At 50.1% G+C, this 22117-nt stretch overlaps 1 protein-coding gene across 1 annotated transcript in view; it reads right to left on the bottom strand.

Moving 5' to 3' along the window:
• Positions 1-22117, bottom strand: part of LOC140386745 (fibrinogen-like protein 1-like protein) — a 241160-nt gene that overhangs the window by 215852 nt on the left and 3191 nt on the right. Inside the window, exon 2 of the mRNA XM_072469389.1 lies at positions 7192-7306. The gene's annotated coding sequence lies outside the window, so the exon portion shown is untranslated. The remainder of the gene's footprint in view (positions 1-7191; positions 7307-22117) is intronic.

The raw sequence follows: 22117 nt of genomic DNA, 5'->3' as shown, positions 1-22117 counted from the left end.
GGGGTTTTATCATTGGCTGTAGAGTATGGTAGCTCCGCCCCGATAGGCGGGGTATAAGAACCCGTGCCATCCCAGCAGCCCTCATTCTGTACCTGAGCTGCTGGGGAACACTTTTAGCTTATTAAAAGATGGACCTCCGAATCAAGCCGGAGTGTCTGCAACTCAGTCCCCACGTGACGAACTCAGCGGCGATCTTTAAGCACTGGCTGGCGTGTTTTAAAGGCTACCTGGAGACGGCTGAAGGCACACCCTCGGGGAAGCAGAAACTGCACGTCCTGCACTCAAGGGTAAGCCCAGAGATCTACACCCTCATCGAGGAGGCGGAAGATTTTGATGCAGCAATCGAACTTTTAAAAAGACACTATATTTGCCCTGTAAATCAGGTCTATGCTCGTCACCTGCTTGCAACAAGACGACAAAACCCCGGGGAATCGTTGGAGAAATTCTACCGCGTGCGATTGGTGCTGGGCAGAAGCTGTGGCTGCCTGCAAGTTTCGGCGAGCGAGCACACGGAACTCCTCATTCGGGACGCTTTGTAGAAGGTATGAGCTCTTCAGAAATCCGCCAGCGTCTTGTAGAGAAAGACACCCTGGGACGTAGGGAGGCACGGGCCTTTGCAGGGTCCATGGACGTTGCCTCCAAGAACGCCCGATCCTACGTGCCCGACCGTGCGGCGGCCCCCTGGGCAGCATGGAATCCCGCAGCGGCCGCCCCAGAGACCTTCCCCGCAGGCCTGCGCTGTAAGGCGGCCCGCCAACCCCGATGGACCCCGCTGCTTCTTTTGCGGGCAGGAAAAAAAACCCCGACAGCGCTGCCCGGCCCGCACATCCATCTGCAGGGGTTGCGGCAAAAAGGGCCATTTTGTGGGCATCTGCCAGGCCAGAGCGGTGACCACGGTCTCCAGCGGCGATTCCGGACCGCCACAGTGAACTTCTCCAGGGGCCCCGGGCGGCCAGCAGTCACCGACACCCCTGTAACCTAGGCCCACGTGCGGACCCCGGGCGCCGCCATCTTGTCCCTCGGACACCACGCTGGACGGATGGGCGCCGTCATTTTGTCCACCCCCGACCACCATGTGCGACCAATGGGAGACGCCATCTTGGATGCCCCAGGACCCCAGCTCGGCCGACCACGCACTGACTGAACGAAATCCACAACTACTGCGTCTGGCCTCGGTGACCCTGGACCAAACTCCACCTCGAACACTCTCAACAGCAACGACGACCGTCTTCATCAACAGCCACGAGACGTCCTGCCTGATCGACTCTGGGAGCACGGAGAACTTTATACACCCCGACACGGTAAGGCGCTGTTCCCTCTTTATCCACTCTGTTAATCAAAGAATCTCCCTAGCCTCCGGTTCTCACTCTGTAGAGATAAAGGGGTTCTGTTTAGCAAACCTCACAGTCCAGAGAAGGGAATTCAAAAATTTGCGCCTTTATGTTGTTCCCCACCTCTGCGCGGCTACACTCCTGGGTTTAGACTTCCAGTGTAACCTGCAAAGTCTGACCTTCCAATTTGGCGGCCCTATACCCCACTTACTGTCTGCGGCCTCGCGACCCTTAAGGTCGACCCGCCTTCCCTGTTTGCGAACCTCACCCCGGATTGCAAACCCATCGCCACCAGGAGCAGACGGTATAGTGCCCAGGATCGTATCTTTATTAGGTCAGAGGTCCAAAAGTTACTGAGGGAAGGGGTTATTGAAGCCAGCAACAATGGAGAGCTCAAGTAGTGGTGGTAAAGACCGGGGAGAAGCATAGGATGGTCATCAACTACAGTCAGACCATCAACAGGTTTACGCAGCTGGACGCGTACCCTCGCCCCCGCATATCCGACCTCGTAAACAGGATCGCGCATTATAAGGTCTTCTCCACGGTGGACCTCAAGTCCGCCTACCACCAGCTACCCCTCCGTACTAGTGACCGCAAATACACTGCTTTCGAGGCAGACGGGCGGCTCTATCACTTCTTAAGGGTTCCCTTCGATGTCACCAACGGGGTCTCGGTCTTCCAGTGTGAGATGGACCGATTGGTTGACCGGTACGGTCTACGTGCAACGTTCCTGTATCTCGATAATGTCACCATCTGCGGCCACGACCAGCAGGACGACGACACCAACCTCCAAAAATGTCTCCAGACCACTAAAATCCTTAACCTAACATACAATAAGGATAAATCGTGTTTAGCACCGACCGCCTAGCCATCCTCAGCTACGTAGTGCGAAATGGAGTTATAGGCCCCGACCCTGAACGCATGCGCCCCCTTATGGAGTTCCCCCTCCCTCACTGCCCCAAGGCCCTGAAGTGCTGCCTAGGGTTTTTCGGTTACTAAGCCCAGTGGGTCCCCAACTATGCAGACAAAGTCCGTCTCCTGATCCAATCCACAACTTTCCCCCTGTCGATAGAGGCCCGCCAGGCCTTCAGCCGCATCAAAGCAGACATTGCAAAGGCCACGATGCACGCCATCGACGAGTCCCTCCTCTTCCAGGTCGAGAGCGATGCGTCCGACGTAGCTCTGGCGGCCACCCTCAACCAAGCGGGCAGACCCGTGGCCTTCTTCTCACGTACCCTCCATGCTTCTGAAATTCGCCACTCCTCAGTCGAGAAGGAGGCCTAGGCCATAGTAGAAGCTGTGCGACATTGAAGGCATGGGTTTAGACTTCCGGCAGGAGATTCACTCTCCTCACTGACCAACGGTCGGTGGCATTCATGTTCGATAATGCACAGCGGGGCAAGATAAAAAACGACAAGATCTTGAGGTGGAGGATCGAACTCTCCACCTACAACTACGAGATCTTATACCGTCCCGGGAAGCTAAACGAGCCTCCTGACGCCCTGTGCACCACACAAGTGGACCGCCTCCGAGCCCTCCACGAGGACCTCTGTCACCCGGGGGTCACTCGCCTTTTCCATTTCGTTAAGAGCCGCAACCTGCCCTACTCCATCGAGGAGGTCAGGACGGCCACCAGGGACTGCCAAATCTGCGCGGAGTGCAAACCACACTTCTACCGGCCAGAGAGAGCGCACCTGAGAAAGGCTTCCCGTCCCTTTGAACGCCTCAGCATGGACTTCAAAGGCCCCCTCCCCTCCACCGACCGCAACACGTGATTGCGAGTACTCCCGGTTCCCATTTGCCATCCCCTGCCCCGACATGACCGCAACCACCGCCATCAAGGCCCTCCATAGTATCTTTGCACTGTTCGGTTTCCCCGCTTACATACACAGTGATAGGGGGTCCTCCTTTATGAGCGACGAACTACGTCAATTACTGCTCAACAAGAGCATTGCCTCGAGCAGGCCGACCAGTTACAGCCCCCGGGGAAACGGACAGGTAGAGAGGGAGAAGAGAACAGTCTGGAAGACCGTTCTCCTGGCCCTACGGTCCAGGAACCTCCCAGTCTCCCGCTGGCAGGAAGTCCTCCCGAAGGCCCTCCACTCCATCCGGTCATTGCTTTGTACGACCACCAATCAGACACCTCACGAACGTCTCCTTGTCTTTCCCAGGAAGTCCTCCTCCGGGATCTCGCTCCTGACTTGGCTGGCAACACCTGGACCCATCCTGCTCCGAAAACACGTGCGGGCGCACAAGTTGGACCCGTTGGTCGAGAGAGTCCATCTGCTACACACTAACCCCCAATACGCCTACGTGGCGTTCCCTGACGGCCGACAAGATACGATCTCCCTACGGGACCTGGTGCCCGCCGGAACCCCACGTACATCCCAGCCACCAGTTCCCCCCCCTCCCACCCCCCTCCACTGCAGCACCTTACAGGAGGATCAGTCCTCCCGCCGCCCCTGCCTAGGGCCCCCCCCCACCAACCACCGGCGCCCCCTTCCCGTTTTTCCCACCAGCGCCGTCTAGGGGTGACAAAGCTGCCATGGAGATCAAAGCCTCGCTTCCGGAGTTGCAGACGCCCGAGTCCCTACCGGAGTCACTACCGAGGCTCAGACAATCACAGCGGATGACCAGGGCACCCGACCGACTGATTGCAACATTTTAACTGATCTATAAATATTGAACACTGAATGTACATGCCTGACATGCTTGTAAATAATCACTAAACACTGTAAGGAGGTATCACGGTACCTCCATAAATGATTATACCATGTTGTTACATTTTGTAGTTGTTGACCACCACCCCCGCCGGACTCTTTTTTTTAACAGGGGGTGAATGTGGTATTATCAGGTATTACGGTACCCGAGAGGCTGAAGTGCCATTGGTTAAACCTAGGGGTTTTACCATTGGCTGTAGAGTATGGTAGCTCCGCCCCGATAGGCGGGGTATAAGAACCTGTGCCATCCCAGCAGCCCTCATTCTGTACCGGAGCTGCTGGGGAACACAACTAGCTTATTAAAGCCTTCAGTTGTACTACAACCTCGTTTTAGTAGTTATTGATCGTGCATCAACCACCATTAAGGGCGAGGATATTCATGGAGCCTCCTTCCCGTCTCCTTCCTCCATTTATTAATTTAGTTCTTCACCACAATTCATGATTGTATGTGGCAGGAGGACCTTTTATTATTTACATTTGATAAATGCGCATGATAAGTACACTGAACTCTAACAAGAACAAATGTTAAAAATACACAGGTAAATCAGTATCTTTAAAGTGCAAAAGCGTATTAACAATTTTGGATAACACTTTGAGGAATATTGCTGTATACATATTCTAATATTGCTTGTTAGAAAGTATGAATGTTGGATGATGAAAGGATTGGTGTTTGATGTGATGTTTCCCAGTTAATAGCCAGCCCACACTTAGTATCCAAGCTCATACATCAAAATATAATGTGGAAGCAAGTAACAACACCAACACCAGATCCATTCTCGTATTGCCCTCTCTGTATTGGACATAGCTAATGTAATTGTTTCTCCAGCACCCAAATGTATATGTACCTCCCCAGTCGTCCCCCCCCCCCCGCCCCCACAAACAGGTGCCTACTTATTTGTTAAAAATAATATTGCTAACTGTACAGAGTTGTTGTTGTTGAGCTAGTGCACAATATCATACCAGTCTTTTTTTTTTAATTGTTTTTTTTAATCTTCAATATATAAATATATATATATATATTATTCTGTGTACATACTTTGTTCAAAAACCCAATAAAAAACATTTAGCAAATAAAATATATAATGTGGAAATATATCTGCAAGAGTCTGCATCTTTAGAAGAGAAAGAATGGAAATTAGAAAACTGAATGAATTTAATTTACAACAAAATGCAAGCCTTCAGTTAAAACATATTGTTAAAGCATCTTGAGAAATAAGAATCATGTGTACAGGAAATCATTCAAGGAATTTTTAAAAATTATAATACATTTAAGCTTTGTTTATATTATTTTTAGATTAGTGTTTTGTTTTCCAGTATTCCAGGTGAAAGCTACAAAAGATATTGACGACTATTATGAGAAGACAAAGAGGTCTATTGATGGAAGAATTCCTGCTGGTGGTTACTATGAGAAGGTAAAGAGGAGTCTTGATGAGGATGAGGACTATGATGAGGATGATGAGGATGATGATGATGAAGATTCCGATATAGATTATGAGGACTCGAGAAACAAAGCTAAGCGACAAGTGCACAGAACCAGAAAAGCATTAGATGAAGCAAGGGAGAAAAGAGAGTACGAGTATTATTCTCGTGGGAAATTTGCCAGGGATATAGATGACTATGTGCGTTAGTTACTGCATTTGTGGTCCATTACTGTGTCAGATGCTCAAAATGTAATTTGTCCATACAGTGTCTACCTAAAAGAAATAATAAGAGGAAATAAAGATTTCTACATGTCTCCATTTGATTTTCTTAGCCATACAGTTTACATTTATAGTTTAAGTTCTGTTTACTGGTCACTTTTATTGCAGAATTCATTTATATTTGAGTGTAATCTTTAAACACACTCATATCTTGAGTTGTGTGCATGAGACGTTTAAGGGACCTTAATTTCAAATCTACAGAAGAAAAACTCCCTCCAACTGGTCACAATTTGGAAATCTGAGATCAATATATGTGGGTAGAAATATGAATGAATGAAAATCGCTTATTGTCACAAGTAGGCTTCAAATGAAGTTACTGTGAAAAGCCCCCAGTCGCCACATTCCTGCGCCTGGTCGGGGAGGCTGTTACGTGAATCGAACCGTGCTGCTGGTCTGCCTTGGTCTGCTTTCAAAGCCAGCAATTTAGCCCAGTGCTAAACAAATCTATTCATGTGCATATAGGGTTAACTCTGCAATTCTACACGTTGAGCAGGAAAGCTACACTTGAAGGCTGAATGAGTACATGCTGCTTGCAAGTACAGCCCTCTGCTGATGGAAAAGTTGGTGGAATCGCTCCTGCAATCTGCCTTGATAATAGCAAATAATTTAGTTAATAAGTAGTAATAACATCAGAGTTGTTAACTTGCAATGTAAAAATGTAAAGAGATCTGGCAGGAGCAAAGGTGAATGAAAAACATATGTGCAGATCTGCCCATCACACTTGTGTGTGGCATTTGTGTATGTTAAGTGTACCTCACACTTAAATGTGTTAAACACCATTTACAAAATAGCAACAAATCACAGCCAAGAAAATTTGTGTTGTGATTAAGTTACTGGATTAATGAATCAGAGAAAATTAGTTCAGATCCCACTATGAGAATTTGAGTTGTTTTTTTTTAAAAATGGAAATAAAAAAATTGCATCAGTGAAAATGACATTAAAGCTGTCAGATTGTCCTTCAATATCCTTTAAACTGCTGTCTTTAATCAATCTGGCATATTTGTGACTCAGATCCCTTACATTGTAGTTAAATCTTAAGTGTTTTAGGAAGCCACTCAGTGGTATCGAAGAGTAGCATTTCAAAAAGGATCTGACACTTCACTACCTACCACAGTGCCATGGCAACTCGGGACACACAATAAATGCTATCCTGCTAATGGTGGCCATGTCTCAAGACTAAAAATTTTAAATGAGGAAGATATCAACAGATGGTAAACAGAAACAAACACTACCAATGATGAAGTACCAAGAGGATACTGAAACTACCAATCAAGAAGCATTTGTCAGCAAGGAGATGTGGAAATCATATAAAATATATCCAGACAATCCTTTTAACTGCCATCTTGTCAGGTCATCCAAAAAGCTATAACCAAAAATAAGATTGGCAACAAACAAACTTTTTCATTCACACCAAAATGGTTAAGTAAACCATATCATTACCTTTTGAGTCTTTGACATATCAACAATATTTTCTTTGACATCCTGCCCCCAGCATCAGGATCTTGAGTGCCGTAATTCCTCAGTTAATTTGTCCTGCATTCCTTGGAAATGCAACCTTAAATGAATCAGATTTTTCCATTACAATCAAGAATAGAAGTTGCAGTTTGGCCCTAAAGGACATTTCTCATCAGAAAAAAGCAATAAGTTGAAATACTGTACATTCCCAAAATCCTATATTCATAAACAAAATAACTTCGAAAATAAAATTAATTTAAAAATATTTTGAAAACGTTTCTTCTACTTGCATTCCACTTGTACTCCTCTGCCTTTTTGACCTTCCCATCCCTGACTTCCCACAATCAGCAGCCTCTCACTCGCTGATTCTCCTGCTCCTCGACTTTCTCCCATTCACTGACTCTCATGCTACCTGGGTCTCTCCTGTTTGCTGACTCCTGCTCACTGCTTTCCTCTCCCGCTGGCCAGTGTGAGTGACTGAGAGAGCAATTGGAGCTGTGAGTAGAAAGGAAGCGGGAGGTCGGGATGGAAACTGGTAAGCAAGAGGGGCAGCAAGCACAAGAGAATTGGCAAGTGGAAGAGGGGGATAAAATTTAATGCCCTCTCCAAGGCGGGTTTGGTGGCGGGGGAAGATTTACTCAGGTGAGAGTGTGGCAGTGTGGACCCTGCTGTCTTCCCACTTCATCCACAATTCTGTGAGTCAAAGGCCTGTGGACAGCCTTCTGCCCTGCTACTTATTGAGGCTCTTATGTGGACAATTAATGCCCACTTAAAGGTCTCATCCTGCCCCACTGGTATTAACCCAATGGTGGTGGTGGGGATGTATGCTATGAAGTGTCCACAACAAGCAAACCTGAGCTCTCCCTCATTCAAAGGCACTCAGTGCCTGATTGAGGAACCCAGTGTCAGGAAAGAAGGGGTGTGCTGAGGAACACCCACCTGCCTTTGCTCCTAACCCCCCCTCTCCCATAACCTATCCCCACTGAAGGTGAAAATATTAACAAATAGATCTTTGAGTGAGTAAAGAAGCAATTTATTAATTTTCAGAGCTCTGGGAGAAAAGGCCTTTGACCCCCAGTCTGTGCAGCACCTTTTCTCGCCTGAGCTGAGGTTGCACTGGGTTAATATACATGATGTACCATTAATCCATTGCGAGACGATGAGAGCGAGAGAACATAGGCTTTATTACAGAAGAACTTGCCTGCCTGAGATCGCTGTAACAACTGAGCGCCGCTGTTGCTCGTTTTAGCCTTAGTTTAATTGCTCTTGTTCTATCACCTTTGCTCTTGAGTCGCCAGGTATCTTTCTGATACCGCCACGTGGTACAAGTCCGAGTAATGATCAATAATCCAACACACCGCTTAGTAAGAGTTAAATCAACGCACATTTATTATATACAGCAATCAATACTTATACATTAATTCTACTTCTAAGCTACTTCCTACAACTAACAGGCCAATACTTAACTTTGGAAATAGCCCACCAGGTCAGGGAAACGAATGGCCTTTCGTATGGGTTCTGAGCGTGCGGGATTCAAAGCTGGTACAGATCGATAGTCAGGAGTGCCTATCTCATAGCGAGCGTTGGAGTAAGACTTACTGTTTCTTGCGGCTGTTGTAGAGGGTCAGCAGAAGGGTCTCGAAGGGTGCGGAGAGGAGAAGGGTCGATTTGAACTTGGCCCCTATTCTTATAGTCCCCAGGGGCTTCCCGCCTCTCGGGGCGGACCTTGTACCTGGTTCCAAGTGATTGGACTTGGTCCTAATCACTTGGTTCGATACTCTCCAATGCTGGAGCGATTCCTTGATTGATGGGCGGTTTCGAGGTGGTCATTCACCTCTCTTTGTGTAAGCTCCTGCTGGCGCCAAAAAGTCTGGGTTGGCTTTGTGTGTCTAATTTGTAGCGTATTGTTCCCGGGGATTGCTAATTAGGATGCAGATGGCTGGTGTGTTGTTGTGTTGATGGCTGCAGGTATCGATTCTGTCTGGCCTCCCCAGAGGCGAATACACAGTTTTGCCTGCAGCTGCCTGTTTGAGTCCTGTTGGCTGATTTTCCCATCAGCCTCTTCCATTCGCCATTTTAAATCGGGGTTTGGCCATACTAATCGGGAGTTAGCCATTGTAACCGGCTACACTGCCCCCAGGCGGCCGGTCTACATACTATCCGGGGGGGGGGGGGGGGGGCAGAACCAGAGGCGGAGCCCACCAGGGTACCAGTACACTACATGGAAAAGGGATCACATTACAGTACTCTACAGACAACTTATTCTGGTGAACACATTCACCCCGTTAAAAAAATGAAGTCCAGCGGGGGTGAAGTGGGGTCATCAAATGTTCAGTCTGTCTGGATGCTGGACTGTTCTATTGGACCTCCTCAGCCCTGGCAGTGCGGCGGGTGCTGCCGATGTAGTCGTTGACTCTGGGAGTCGGTCCGGCGTGTCGGCGATGGTTGAGGGGCGGAGGTAGGCAGGAGGGAGGTGGATGGCGACAGGGGGGTGGTGGATAGCGGTAAGGGGGAGGTGGATGGAAGCAGCGTAGGCTCGGGACAGTACAGGAGCCCCGGGCGGGGGCGTAAAGGGTTGGGTGGTGGCAGTAGGCGGGGGGGGGGGGGGGGGGGGGGCGTTGGCATGGGATCCAGCAGAGGCCAGGTCCCGGAGGGAGACCGTATCTTGCCATCTGTCTTGGTGCGCGACATAGGCGTATTGGGGGTTGGCGTGCAGCAGCTGGACCCTCTCGACCAGGGGGTCGGTCTTATGGCTCCTCGTATGCTTCCGGAGAAGGACAGGTCCTGGAGTTGTCAGCCAGGATGAAAGCGAGACCCCGGAGATGGACTTCCTAGGGAAGACAAACAACCGGTCGTGAGGGGGTCTCGTTCATGGCTGTGCAGAGGAGCGATCTGGTGGAGTGACGCGCGTCGGGGAGGACCTCCTGCCAGCGGGGAATCTGGAGACTTCTAGACCAAAGGGCAAGAAGGACGGCCTTCCACACCGTCACGTTCTCCCTCTCCACCTGCCCGTTTCCCTGTGGGTTGTAGCTCGTAATCCTGCTTGAGGTGATGCCCTTACTGAGCAGGTACTGACGCAGCTCATCACTCATGAATGAGGTGCCCCAGTCACTATGGACGTATGCAGGGAAACCGAACAGGGTGAAGATGCTGTGCAGTGCCTTTATAACAGTGGCCGAGGTCAGGTCGGGACGTGGGATAGCAAAGGGGAAGTGGGAGTATTCATCAATGACAGTCAGGAAGTATATATTACGGTTGGTGGAAGGGAGGGGCCCTTTGAAGTCGATGCTGAGGTGCTCAAAGGACAGGGAGGCCTTTACCAGGTGGGCCTTGTCTGGCCGGTAGAAATGCGGCTTGCACTCCCCGCAGACTTGGAAATCCCTGGTCATGGCCCTGACCTCCTCGGTGGAGTAGGGCAGGTTGCGGGCTTTAAGAAAGTGTATAAGCCAAGTGACCCCCGGTGACAGAGGTCAATGTGGATAGACCAAAGTCGGTCGTCTTAAGCGCTGGCGCATGTGCCGTGGACAGGGCATCTGGGGGCTTGTTGAGCTCCCCAGGACGATACTTAATATCGTAAGTATAGGTGGAGAGTTTGATTCTCCACCTCAAGATTGTGTCGTTTTTTTATTTTGCCCCGTTGTGCATTGTCGAACATAAAGGCAACCGACCGTTGGCCGGTGACGAGGGTGAACCTCCTACCGGTTAGATAGTGCCGCCAATGCCGCACAGCTTCCACAATAGCTTGCGCTTCCTTCTCGACAGAGGAGTGTCGAATCTCGGAGGCGTGGAGGGTTCTAGAAAAGGCTACTGGCCTGCCCGCCTGGTTGAGGGTGGCAGCCAGGACGACATCTGACGCATCGCTCTCGACCTGGAAAGGGATGGACTCGTCCACGGTGGCTTTGGCAATATCTGCCTCGATGCGGCTGAAGGCCGCGCAGGCCTCAGCCGTCAGGGGGAATATAGTGGCTACGATAAGTGGGCGTGCTTTGTCCGCATAGTTGGGGACTGTGGTAAACCACTGTGTTCTGATATTAGAGGTTGTACGGTAGAACCTGCACTACAGGTTCACCTGTGGCCCTTGCATGCTAGCTCCGCTCCAGCTCGCAGCCATTTCACCAGCTGCTGTGGGAGGCCACACATCTGATACTAATAAAGCCACGGTTTGGATTCAACTTCGTCTCCAGTCAAATTGATCGTGCCTCAATTTATTAGTATCAGATGTGTGGCCTCCCACAGCAGCTGGCGAAAATTCAGACTCAGAAGATTCAGAAGATGGACCTCCGGATTAAACCAGATCGCCTGCAGCTGGATCCACACTCAAGCAATGCCAGAAAGGACTTCCATCACTGCCTAGCTTGTTTTGAAGCGTATATCAACGCGGCGCCGACTCCTGTTCCAGAGGCTCAGAAGGTCCAAATATTGTACTCCAGACTCAGCTCCAAAGTCTTCCCGCTGATCCAGGATGCGCCCAATTACGCTGATGCCATTACTCGACTCAAAGAAAATTATGAACAGAAGACGAACACGTTCTTCGCCAGACACGCGCTCGTAAAGCGTACTTAACTACCTGGTGAGTCAATCGAGGACTTCTGGAGGGCCCTGATCCCACTAGTTCGGGACTGTGACTGCCAGGACGTTACAGCTAAGGAGCACTCAGATCTCCTTATGCGGGACACTTTTGTGACTGGGATTGGGTCTGATGTTATCAGCAGCGGCTCCTAGAATGGGGCCACGTGCGACCTCGCAGAGATTAAAACACTAGCGCTCTCCATGACGATTGCCCTGCACAATGTCCAGTCCTACGCCCCCAACCACGCGGCCCACTCCTCCTACTCTTCATGGGCCCCACACGCAGCCGCCCAGCGGGGGCGCTACCCACCCAATACGTCTGCGCTACGCGCCAGCCAGTGATCTCTGGGGGGCCCCAATGCTATTTTTACGGCCAGCAAAAACACCCCCGCCAACGCTGCCCGGCCCGTGCTGCCCTTTGTAAGGCCTGCGGGAAGAAGGGCCACTTCTCTGCGGTGTGCCAGGCCCGCTCAGCGGCCGCGGTCGCCCCCACCCCCCGCCCGGTCACGGACAATGGGCGCCGCCATCCTCCTCTCCTCCCCAGGCCATGGGCACCAATGGGCGGCGCCATCTTCTCCCCCGCACAACACGTGCGTTTCATGGTCGCCATCTTGCTCCACCCCCGTAACGTGGGTTCCATGGGCGCCGCCATTTTGTAATCCACAGGATCTCCAGATGCCGCCATCTTGTCCACCCCACAGCACATGGACACCAACGGCGTTCCAGGACCTCAACTCAACGGCCGCCTCACTACCCGACGATCAACCACGGCTCACCTCCATGGCCAGTCTCGATCACATAATCTGACCAACGCATCCACCAGCGTGAAAGTCAACGGCCATGTGACCTCCTGCCTACTGGACTCCGGGAGCACCGAGAGCTTTGTACACCCAAATACGGTAAGGCGCTGCTATCTTAAGGTACACCCTACCAATCAAAAAATCTCCCTGGCCTCCGGATCCCATCGCGTAGCGATCCGGGGTTACTGCACGGTCATGCTCACAGTCCAAGGCGTAGAGTTCCATGGCTTTCGCCTCTACGCCCTCCCTAACCTCTGCGCTGCATTTATCCTCAGCCTGGACTTCCAGTGCAACCTTCAGAGCCTGACCCTTCAATTCGGCGGACCCTTACCACCCCTCGCTATGTGCGGCCTCGCGACCCTAAAGGTCGATCCTCCTTCCCTCTTTGCCAATCTAACTCCAGATTGCAAACCCGTTGCCACCAGGAGCAGACGGTACAGCACCCTGGATAAGGCCTTCATCAGGTTTGAGGTCCAGCGGTTGCTTCGGGAAGGCGTCATCGAGGCCAGCAACAGCCCCTGGAGAGCTCAAGTGGTAGTGGTTAAGTCTGGGGAGAAAATCCGAATGGTTGTGGACTACAGCCAGACCATCAACAGGTACACGCAGCTCGATGCGTACCCCCTCCCACGCATATCTGACATGGTTAACCAGATTGCACAGTACCGGGTCTTCTCAACGGTGGACCTGAAATCCACTTACCACCAGCTCGCCATCCGTAAATCGGACCGGCCATACACCGCCTTTGAGGCAGACGGCCGTCTATATCACTTCCTTAGGGTCCCCTTTGGCGTCACCCTAGACGTAGACGAAACACTTCCTTTCCAAGTAGAAAGCAACGCATCGGACGTTGCCCTTGCCGCCACCCTCAACCAGGCAGGCAGGCCCGTGGCATTCTTTTCCCGCACCCTCCATGCCTCTGAAATTTGGCACTCATCCGTCGAAAAAGTGGCCCAGGCTATCGTTGAGGCTGTGCGACATTGGAGACATTACCTGGCCGGCAGGAGATTCACTCTCCTCGTTGACCAATGGTCGGTAGCCTTCATGTTCAACAGCACACAGCGGGGCAAGATCAAAAATGATAAAATCTTGTCGTGGAGAATCTAGCTCTCCACCTATAATTACGAGATTATGTATCGCCCTGGCAAACTCAACGAGCCCCCAGACGCCCTATCCCGAGGTACATGTGCCAGCGCACAAGTAGACCGACTCCGGACCTTGCACGACAGCCTTTGTCACCCAGGGGTCACTCGGTTGTACCATTTCATTAAGGCACAAAATTTGCCCTACTCCGTCGAGGAAGTAAGGACAATCACCAAGGACTGCCAGATCTGTGCGGAGTGCAAGCCGCACTTCTACCAGCCGGACCGCACACGCCTGGTGAAGGCCTCCCGCCCCTTTGAATGCCTCAGCGTGGATTTCAAAGGCCCCCTCCCCTCCTCCGATCGACACACATATTTCCTCAGTGTGATCGATGAATACTCCCGGTTTTCCTTCGCCATCCCATGCCCCGACATGACATCTGCCACTGTCATCAAAGCCCTTCATTCTATTTTCACTCTGTTCGGCTTCCCCGCCTACATCCACAGTGACAGGGGATCCTCATTCATGAGTGATGAGCTACGTCAGTTCCTGCTCAGCAGGGGTATCGCCTCCAGCAGAACGACGAGCTACAACCCCCGGGGAAACGGACAGGTAGAAAGAGAGAATGGGACGGTATGGAGGGCCATCCAGCTGGCCCTACAGTCCAGAAATCTCCCAGCCTCCCGCTGGCAAGAGGTCCTCCCTGATGCACTACATTCCATTCGCTCATTACTCTGCATTGCCACTAACCGTACACCGCATGAACATCTTTTTGCCTTTCCCAGGAAGTCCACATCTGGGGTATCGCTCCCAACTTGGCTTACAACTCCGGGAACCGTGCTTCTACGTAAACATGTGCAGCTCCACAAGGTGGATCCGTTGGTGAAAAGGGTGCACCTGCTCCACGCAAACCCACAGTACGCCTACGTGGCGTTCCCCAACGGCGCCAGGATACCATCTCCCTCAGGGACCTGGCACCAGCAGGTTCCACCCCCACACCACCCATCGCCCCCGGCGCCACCCTCCCATCCCCCGCCGCCCCCATCACCCCCCCAGGACCGTCCATCCTCCAACTGCCCACCCTCGTTAATGAAGAGGATTTTGGCATGCTCCAGGAGTCAACTTCGACCACGACAGCGCCAACATCGCCGTCACCACTTCGTCCCGCCGGATGACCAGACATTGTTTTTGCTGCTCTGTAAATATTAAAATCTCTAATTGTATATAGTTATCCACCACCCCTGCCAGACTCAATTTTAACAGGGGGTGAATGTGGTAAACCACTGTGTTCTGATATTAGAGGTTGTACGGTAGAACCTGCAGTACAGGTTCACCTGTGGCCCCTGCATGCTAGCTCCACCCAGAAGGCAGGTTATAAATATGTGTGGCCTGCAGCTCGCAGCCATTTCGCCAGCTGCTGTGGGAGGCCACACATCTGATACTAATAAAGCCTCAGTTTGGATTCAACTTCGTCTCCAGTCAAATGGATCGTGTCTCAGGGACCCATTGGACGTAGTAGGAATAGAGCCACAGACAGCGTTTGAGGGCCTTGAGGCTGTGGGGAAAGGGACGTTCTATGAGGGGGTGCATGCGGTTGGGGTCGGGCCCTAGGACCCCGTTTTCCACAACATAGCCGAGGATGGCTAGACGGGTTGTGCGGAAAACGCACTTCTCTTTGTTATATGTGAGGTTGAGGGATTGGGTGGCCTGGAGGAACCTCTGGAGGTTGGCGTCGTGGTCCTGCTGATCATGGCCGCAAATGGTAACATTGTCCAAGTACGGGTATGTAGCCCGCAACCCGTACTGGTCCACCATTCAGTCCATCGTTCTCTGGATAACCGAGACCCCATTAGTGACGCCGAACGGGACCCTGAGGACGTGGAAGAGCCGACCGACTGCTTCAAAAGTAGTGTAGTGGCGCTCTTCTGGGCGGATCGGGAGCTGGTGGTAGGGAGACATTAGATCTACCGTGGAGAACACCCAGTACTGTGCGGCCTGGTTGACCATCTCCGCTCTGCAGGGGAGGGGGTACGCATCAAGTTGCGTGAACCGATAAATGGTCTGGCTATAGTCCACTACCACCCGATTCTTCTTCCCGGTCCTGACAACTCCACGTGTGCTCTCCAGGGACTGTTGCTGGCCTCGATGACCCCCTCCCTCAAGAGTCGCTGGACCTCCGACTTGATAAAAATCATATCTTGTGCACTATACCACCTGCTCCTGGTGGCGACGGGTTTACAGTCGGGGGTGAGGTTCGCGAAGAGTGAAGAGGGGGGTTACCTTAAGGGTCACGAGGCTACATACAGTGAGGGGGGGTAGGGGTCTGCCGAATTTTAGGGTCAGGCTTCGGTGACTGCATTGGAAGTCGAGTCCAAGCAGTTGGCGGGGCGCAGGGGTGAGGGAGGACATGCAGTTTAAAATGGACGTACTCAGCACCCTGTATCGCGAGGTTCGCAACACAGTACCCCGGATCTACACTGAATGTGATCCGGAAGCAAGGGAGATTGTCTGGGACGCGGGGTAGATGTGGAGGGAGCAGCGCCTTAGCTTGTCGGGGTGGACGAAGCTCTCTGTGCTTCCGGAGTCGAAAAGACAGGGGGTCTCGTGCCCATTGACCCGGGCGGCCATCATCGAGTTCTTCAGGTGTTTTGGCCGGGACTGGTCGAGGGTGACTGCACCGAGCTGCTGGTAGTCTGCGTGGTCGGAGGTATCGGGGTCGCAAGATGGCGGCCCCCACGGGTCGCACGTGTCGGGCTGGGTCGAAGATGGCGGCCCCCACAAACTGCACAAGGTGGGTAACGCGTCTGAAGGGAGCGGTACCGCCAGGCAAGCAGCCACATAGTGGGGTCTACGGGCCTGTGAGTCCATGGGTCGGGTTTGGTACGTTTTCGACTTCGGGGCTTTGGATCGGGCCAGACAGACTCTGGCGAAATGTCCCATTTTGCCGCAGTCGCTGCATGTCGCGGTGCGGGCTGGGCAACACTGCCGGGGTTGTTGGCCCTGACCGTAGAAGTAGCAAGGTGGTCCCCCGGGCGGAACGGGCAGCCGGGCGGCACAGGCCTGGGAGATAGTCGGGTCTGGTGAAGGCCACGACTGTGGTACCCACGAGGCGTTCGCTGGGTCTGCCGGGAATGCGTTGAGGCTCTGGTAGGCCACCTCTAACGAGGAGGCTAGCTTTACCGTGTCCTGTAGGTCAGTGGCCCCGTTTTTCAGCAGTCGCTGTCGGATGTAGTTAGACCTGACCCCAGCCATGTAGGTGTCCCGGATCATCAGTTTCATGTGCTCGTCAGCCTTCACATCCTTGTAGTTGCAGTTGCGGGCGAGTAGAGTCAGGTTCTCCAGGTACTCGTCCAGCGATTCCCCGGCACGTTGTCGGCGGGTAGTGAGGAGGTGCCGCACGAACACTTCGTTCACGGGTTTCACAAACTGTCTCTTTAGAATCGCAACTGCCGTGTCATACGTGGCTGCGTCCTGAATCGTACCCGAGATTCGGTGGCTCACCCGGGCGTGGAGGAGGCGCAGCTTGAGGGCGTCAGAGGGAGGCGTTGCAGAGGAGTCGAGGTAAGTCTTAAAACAGCATCTGGTTGTGGATCACTTGTTTTGCACAAAGCTTTACTACTTCAGCAGAAGAGACTGATAATAACATAGGGTCAAGAACATTGACGGAGTCCATTTTATATCAGGTGGCATCCATTTTGTATCTTCTGTCGTCCGTTCGGAATTCTACCTCTTCACCACCATCACTCATCTGTGGCCTGAGATCCAGTGACAGTACTAGGTCTCTGCTGTGCGTAGTACTGACAGCAGTCACCACCTCACCAGTGGTGCTGTTGTTCATATTGCTGCCAGCTTCTGATTGGCCAGTAGATCATGGCAGGCTGGACTTCTACTCCCTGGGATCCTCCATCCCAGGGAAGACTTACCATGTCCAATTAAGTGCCTAAATTACACTTAATTCAGTGGGCTTTACCTAAAAGAGGCGGCATAGGGCTCCCAAAGGCTCTCAACCAGTGGGCAAAACCCACGTGTCCATCATTAAATCCAGCCTGGAGGACTGGCACACGAGAGAGTGTTGGGGAGCGGGAGAGTCCTGGAGCTGGAGAGATTTTGGGAGGTTGGGAGAGAGGAACGTTGTGGAGCGATGAAGAGTTGATCAGGGGCATGGAGCGGGGGTGGGGGGGGGGGGGGGTGGAATTGGGGACCAGGCGAGAGTCAGGAGCGGGGGAGAGTCAGGGACCTGGAGAGATGCTCCAAAATGGTGCCATTGGGTCACACTAAAGCAAAAACCCAATGCTATGTTCATGTAACAGCTTTGTTATATTTGCAACACTAAAATGGAATGATGTCAAATTAAGCAACTTAAAACATGGACTTGGGTTTCACACAGCTAGCGATATGAACTGAAATGAGAAAGCAGGTTGTATATCTCAGAATGATCCAATGTCACCCTTCAGGGGATGTCCCAGAGGACTGGAGAATAGCCAATGTTGTTCCTCTGTTTAAGAAGGGTAGCAAGGATAATCCAGGGAACTACAGGCCGGTGAGCCTTACTTCAGTGGGAGGGAAATTACTGGAGAGAATTCTTCGAGACAGGATCTACTCCCATTTGGAAGCAAATGGACGTATTAGTGAGAGGCAGCATGGTTTTGTGAAGGGAGGTCGTGTCTCACTAACTTGATAGAGTTTTTCGAGGAGGTCACTAAGATGATTGATGCAGGTAGGGCAGTGGATGTTGTCTATATGGACTTCAGTAAGGCCTTTGACTAGGTCCCTCATGGTAGACTAGTACAAAAGGTGAAGTCACACGGGATCAGGGGTGAGCTGGCAAGGTGGATACAGAACTGGCTAGGTCATAGAAGGCAGAGAGTAGCAATGGAAGGATGCTTTTCTAATTGGAGGGCTGTGACCAGTGGTGTTCCACAGGGATCTTTGCTCTTTGTAGTATATATAAATGATTTGGAGGAAAATGTAACTGGTATGATTAGTAAGTTTGCAGACAACACAAAGGTTGGTGGAATTGCGGATAGCGATGAGGACTGTCAGAGGATACAGCAGGATTTAGATTGTTTGGAGACTTGGGCGGAGAGATGGCAGATGGAGTTTAATCCGGACAAATGTGAGGTAATGCATTTTGGAAGGTCTAATGCAGGTAGGGAATGTACAGTGAATGGTAGAACCCTCAAGAGTATTGAAAGTCAAAGAGATCTAGGAGTACAGGTCCACAGGTCATTGAAAGGGGCAACACAGGTGGAGAAGGTAGTCAAGAAGGCATACGGCATGCTTGCCTTCATTGGCCGGGGCATTGAGTATAAGAATTGGCAAGTCATGTTGCAGCTGTATAGAACCTTAGTTAGGCCACACTTGGAGTATAGTGTTCAATTCTGGTCGCCACACTACCAGAAGGATGAGGAGGCTTTAGAGAGGGTGCAGAAGAGATTTACCAGAATGTTGCCTGGTATGGAGGGCATTAGCTATGAGGAGCGGTTGAATAAACTCGGTTTGTTCTCACTGGAACGAAGGAGGTTGAGGGGAGACCTGATAGAGGTCTACAAAATTATGAGGGGCATAGACAGAGTGGATAGTCAGAGGCTTTTTCCCAGGATAGAGGAGTCAATTACTAGGGGGCATAGGTTTAAGGTGAGAGGGGCAAGGTTTAGAGTAGATGTACGAGGCAAGTTTTTTACGCAGAGGGTAGTGGGTGCCTGGAACTCGCTACCGGAGGTGGTGGAAGCAGGGACGATAGTGACATTTAAGGGGCATCTTGACAAATACATGAATAGGATGGGAATAGAGGGATATGGACCCAGGAAGTGTAGAAGATTGTAGTTTAGTCGGGCAGCATGGTCGACACGGGCTTGGAGGGCCGAAGGGCCTGTTCCTGTGCTGTACATTTCTTTGTTCTTTGTTGTTCTTTGTCACCCTGCCAGAAGGAACTCCTTTCTAATTGAATATAGAAAATGTTGAAACAGTAATACATAATACTGTTGTGTATTTTAATTAATTAATTGCAAGGTGTCTAGACTCACCAGCCAGCAGAAACATCCTATCCATATCTACCCCATCACACCCTGTAAAAAAGTTTAAAGTTTCAATGAGATGACTTCTCATTCTTCAAGACTAGAGAATACAGGCCCCGTTTCCTCAATCTCTCTTTATAAGACAAACCCACCAACCCATGGATTAGTCGGTGAACCTCCATTGCACTCCCTCTGTGGCAAGTACATCCTTTGATAAGGAAGTCAAAACTGTACAAAATACTCAGGGTGCAGTCTCACCAAGACTCTATATAATGGCAGCAAGACATCTTTATCCCTGTACTCAAATCCCCTTGCGATGAAGGCCAACATACCATTTGCCTTGCTAATTGCTTGCTGCACCTGCTTGCTAGCTTTTAGGGACTCATGAACAAGGACACTCAGGTCGTCCCTTTGGATAGCAACACTTCCCAATCTCTCACCATTTAAGAAATACTCTGTCTTTCTATTTTGTTCAATCAAAGTGGATAACTTCATACTTATTCACATGATATTCCATCTACCATTTCTTGACTGCCCATTTAGCCTGTCCAGATCTCCTTGAAGCCTCCTTACAACTTACATTCCCACCTAAATTTGTGTCATCAGCAAATTTGGAAATATTATACTTGGTCTCCACATCCAAAACATTTAGAGATTGTGTACAACTGTGGTCCAAGTACTGATCGTTGTGGAACCGCACAAATAACAACCTGCCCAAGAATCCTGAGAATGCCCCTTTATTCCTACTCTCTGTTTTCTGTCTGTTAAACCAATTCGCAATCCATATTGGTACATTCCCCCAATCCCGTGTTTAATTTTGCTTACGAACCTCCCGTGTAGGATTTTATCGAAAGCCTTCTGAAAGTCCAAATACACCAAATTCACTGGTTCTCATCCTCAATAAGCTCCAATAGGTATATCAAACATGATTTCCCTTTCATAAATCTATGTTGACAGCCCAATCATATTTTCTAAGTGGCCAGTTATCAAATTCTTCACAACAGATTCTAACATTATCAGGCCCAATGAATCTTTGTAAGGTAGCAGTGATATTTTTTGACTAAAATGAGAAAACTAAAGCATAAATTTTTGATTTTTTATGAGGAAAAAACTTGATTAACTGTAGATATTTCCATATTTCAAAACAGATGGCAACAAATATCTCAAGTTATCTTTTTCACTTACCTTACTGTAAGAATTTTAACCTTTCATTCTTATATCTTATCTACTCCACCACCATAATTCCACATCATGGCCACATATTCTCCAATAACTAACTCTTCTAAGTCAGCAACATTTACTACTGGACCGCCACCTGTTTTCCTATCTCCCAATGTTCAATCCCTTCTACCTCATTTATGGAATACCTTTATTTCCTTGCTACGTTTTCCTTGACTTGTCTATGATTCCCTCAGATTCCGTCTTGTTTTCGTGTTGCAATGTGTGTAATTTTCCCTTTCATCTAAATCTTTCTGGTATTCTTCACACATAAATATCTTCCTACCCTACTTCCTGGTTTAAATAGTCCCCTCTGTGAGTCATTTTATTTTTCAGTATTGAGAAAGCAAATAGGCACTTCATTTGTAACATCACATAATATTATGGGATGAAGGCAGCCAAATGGCTCATCTTAATTCCTGCATTTTGTGCAACCAAACACTTCCCCTCAGGTTGAATAGCCCAAGTTTCTGAAGTTGGCCCTCACAAACCACTGACACTAGGAATCATCCAAAGACTCTTTCCTCTGGTCTCTCCAGCATTTGAACATATCTCCTGTTTTTTTGGTGTATTGAACATAATACACAACGTGGGTCCTGATCATATCGCTTCACAGCTTAATCACAACTTCCAATGACTTGTTTTGGGATGGCTGATGTCTTAAATATTCTGTTGGCTTTATTATTTGCTGCTCTGCATTAACTGGATATGTTGAGAATTTAAAGCTTCCAGCCTTTTTTCAACTTCTCCCCTAATTGTTCAACAACATGTCTATGTTGCCTTTTCCCCCTCTGATATGTAATACTTTACATTTGATTGCATTACATTTCAGCAACCATTCTGCAGCACCATTTCCCTCCATTCCTCTTCTGTTGCTAAAATATCAGGTGCCTTATCTAACATAGAGTGATTTGTGGGCAGAAATTTCCTCCAATTAAATATTGGGAAAACTGAAGCTATTGCTTTCAGTCCCCATTCCAAACTGAGTTCTCAGCTACCGTCTGCATTGCTCTCCCCAGCAACAGTATGTAATTTAGACAGTCTGTTCGCAACCTTGGTGTTACATCTGATCCTGAGATGAGCTTCCAACCTCATACGACGTAGAAGCGGAATTAGGCCATCCGGCCCAGCGAGTCTGCTCCGACAGTCAATCATGGCTGATACGTTTCTCATCCCCATTTTCCTGCCTTCTCCTCATACCCCCTTATCCCCTTATTAATCAAGAAC

Source organism: Scyliorhinus torazame, chromosome 12, assembly GCF_047496885.1.
Source record: "Scyliorhinus torazame isolate Kashiwa2021f chromosome 12, sScyTor2.1, whole genome shotgun sequence".
NCBI classification, from domain to species: Eukaryota; Metazoa; Chordata; class Chondrichthyes; order Carcharhiniformes; family Scyliorhinidae; genus Scyliorhinus; species Scyliorhinus torazame.
Note: the sequence above shows the minus strand (reverse complement) of the source record. Positions and strands in the feature narration are given on the sequence as shown.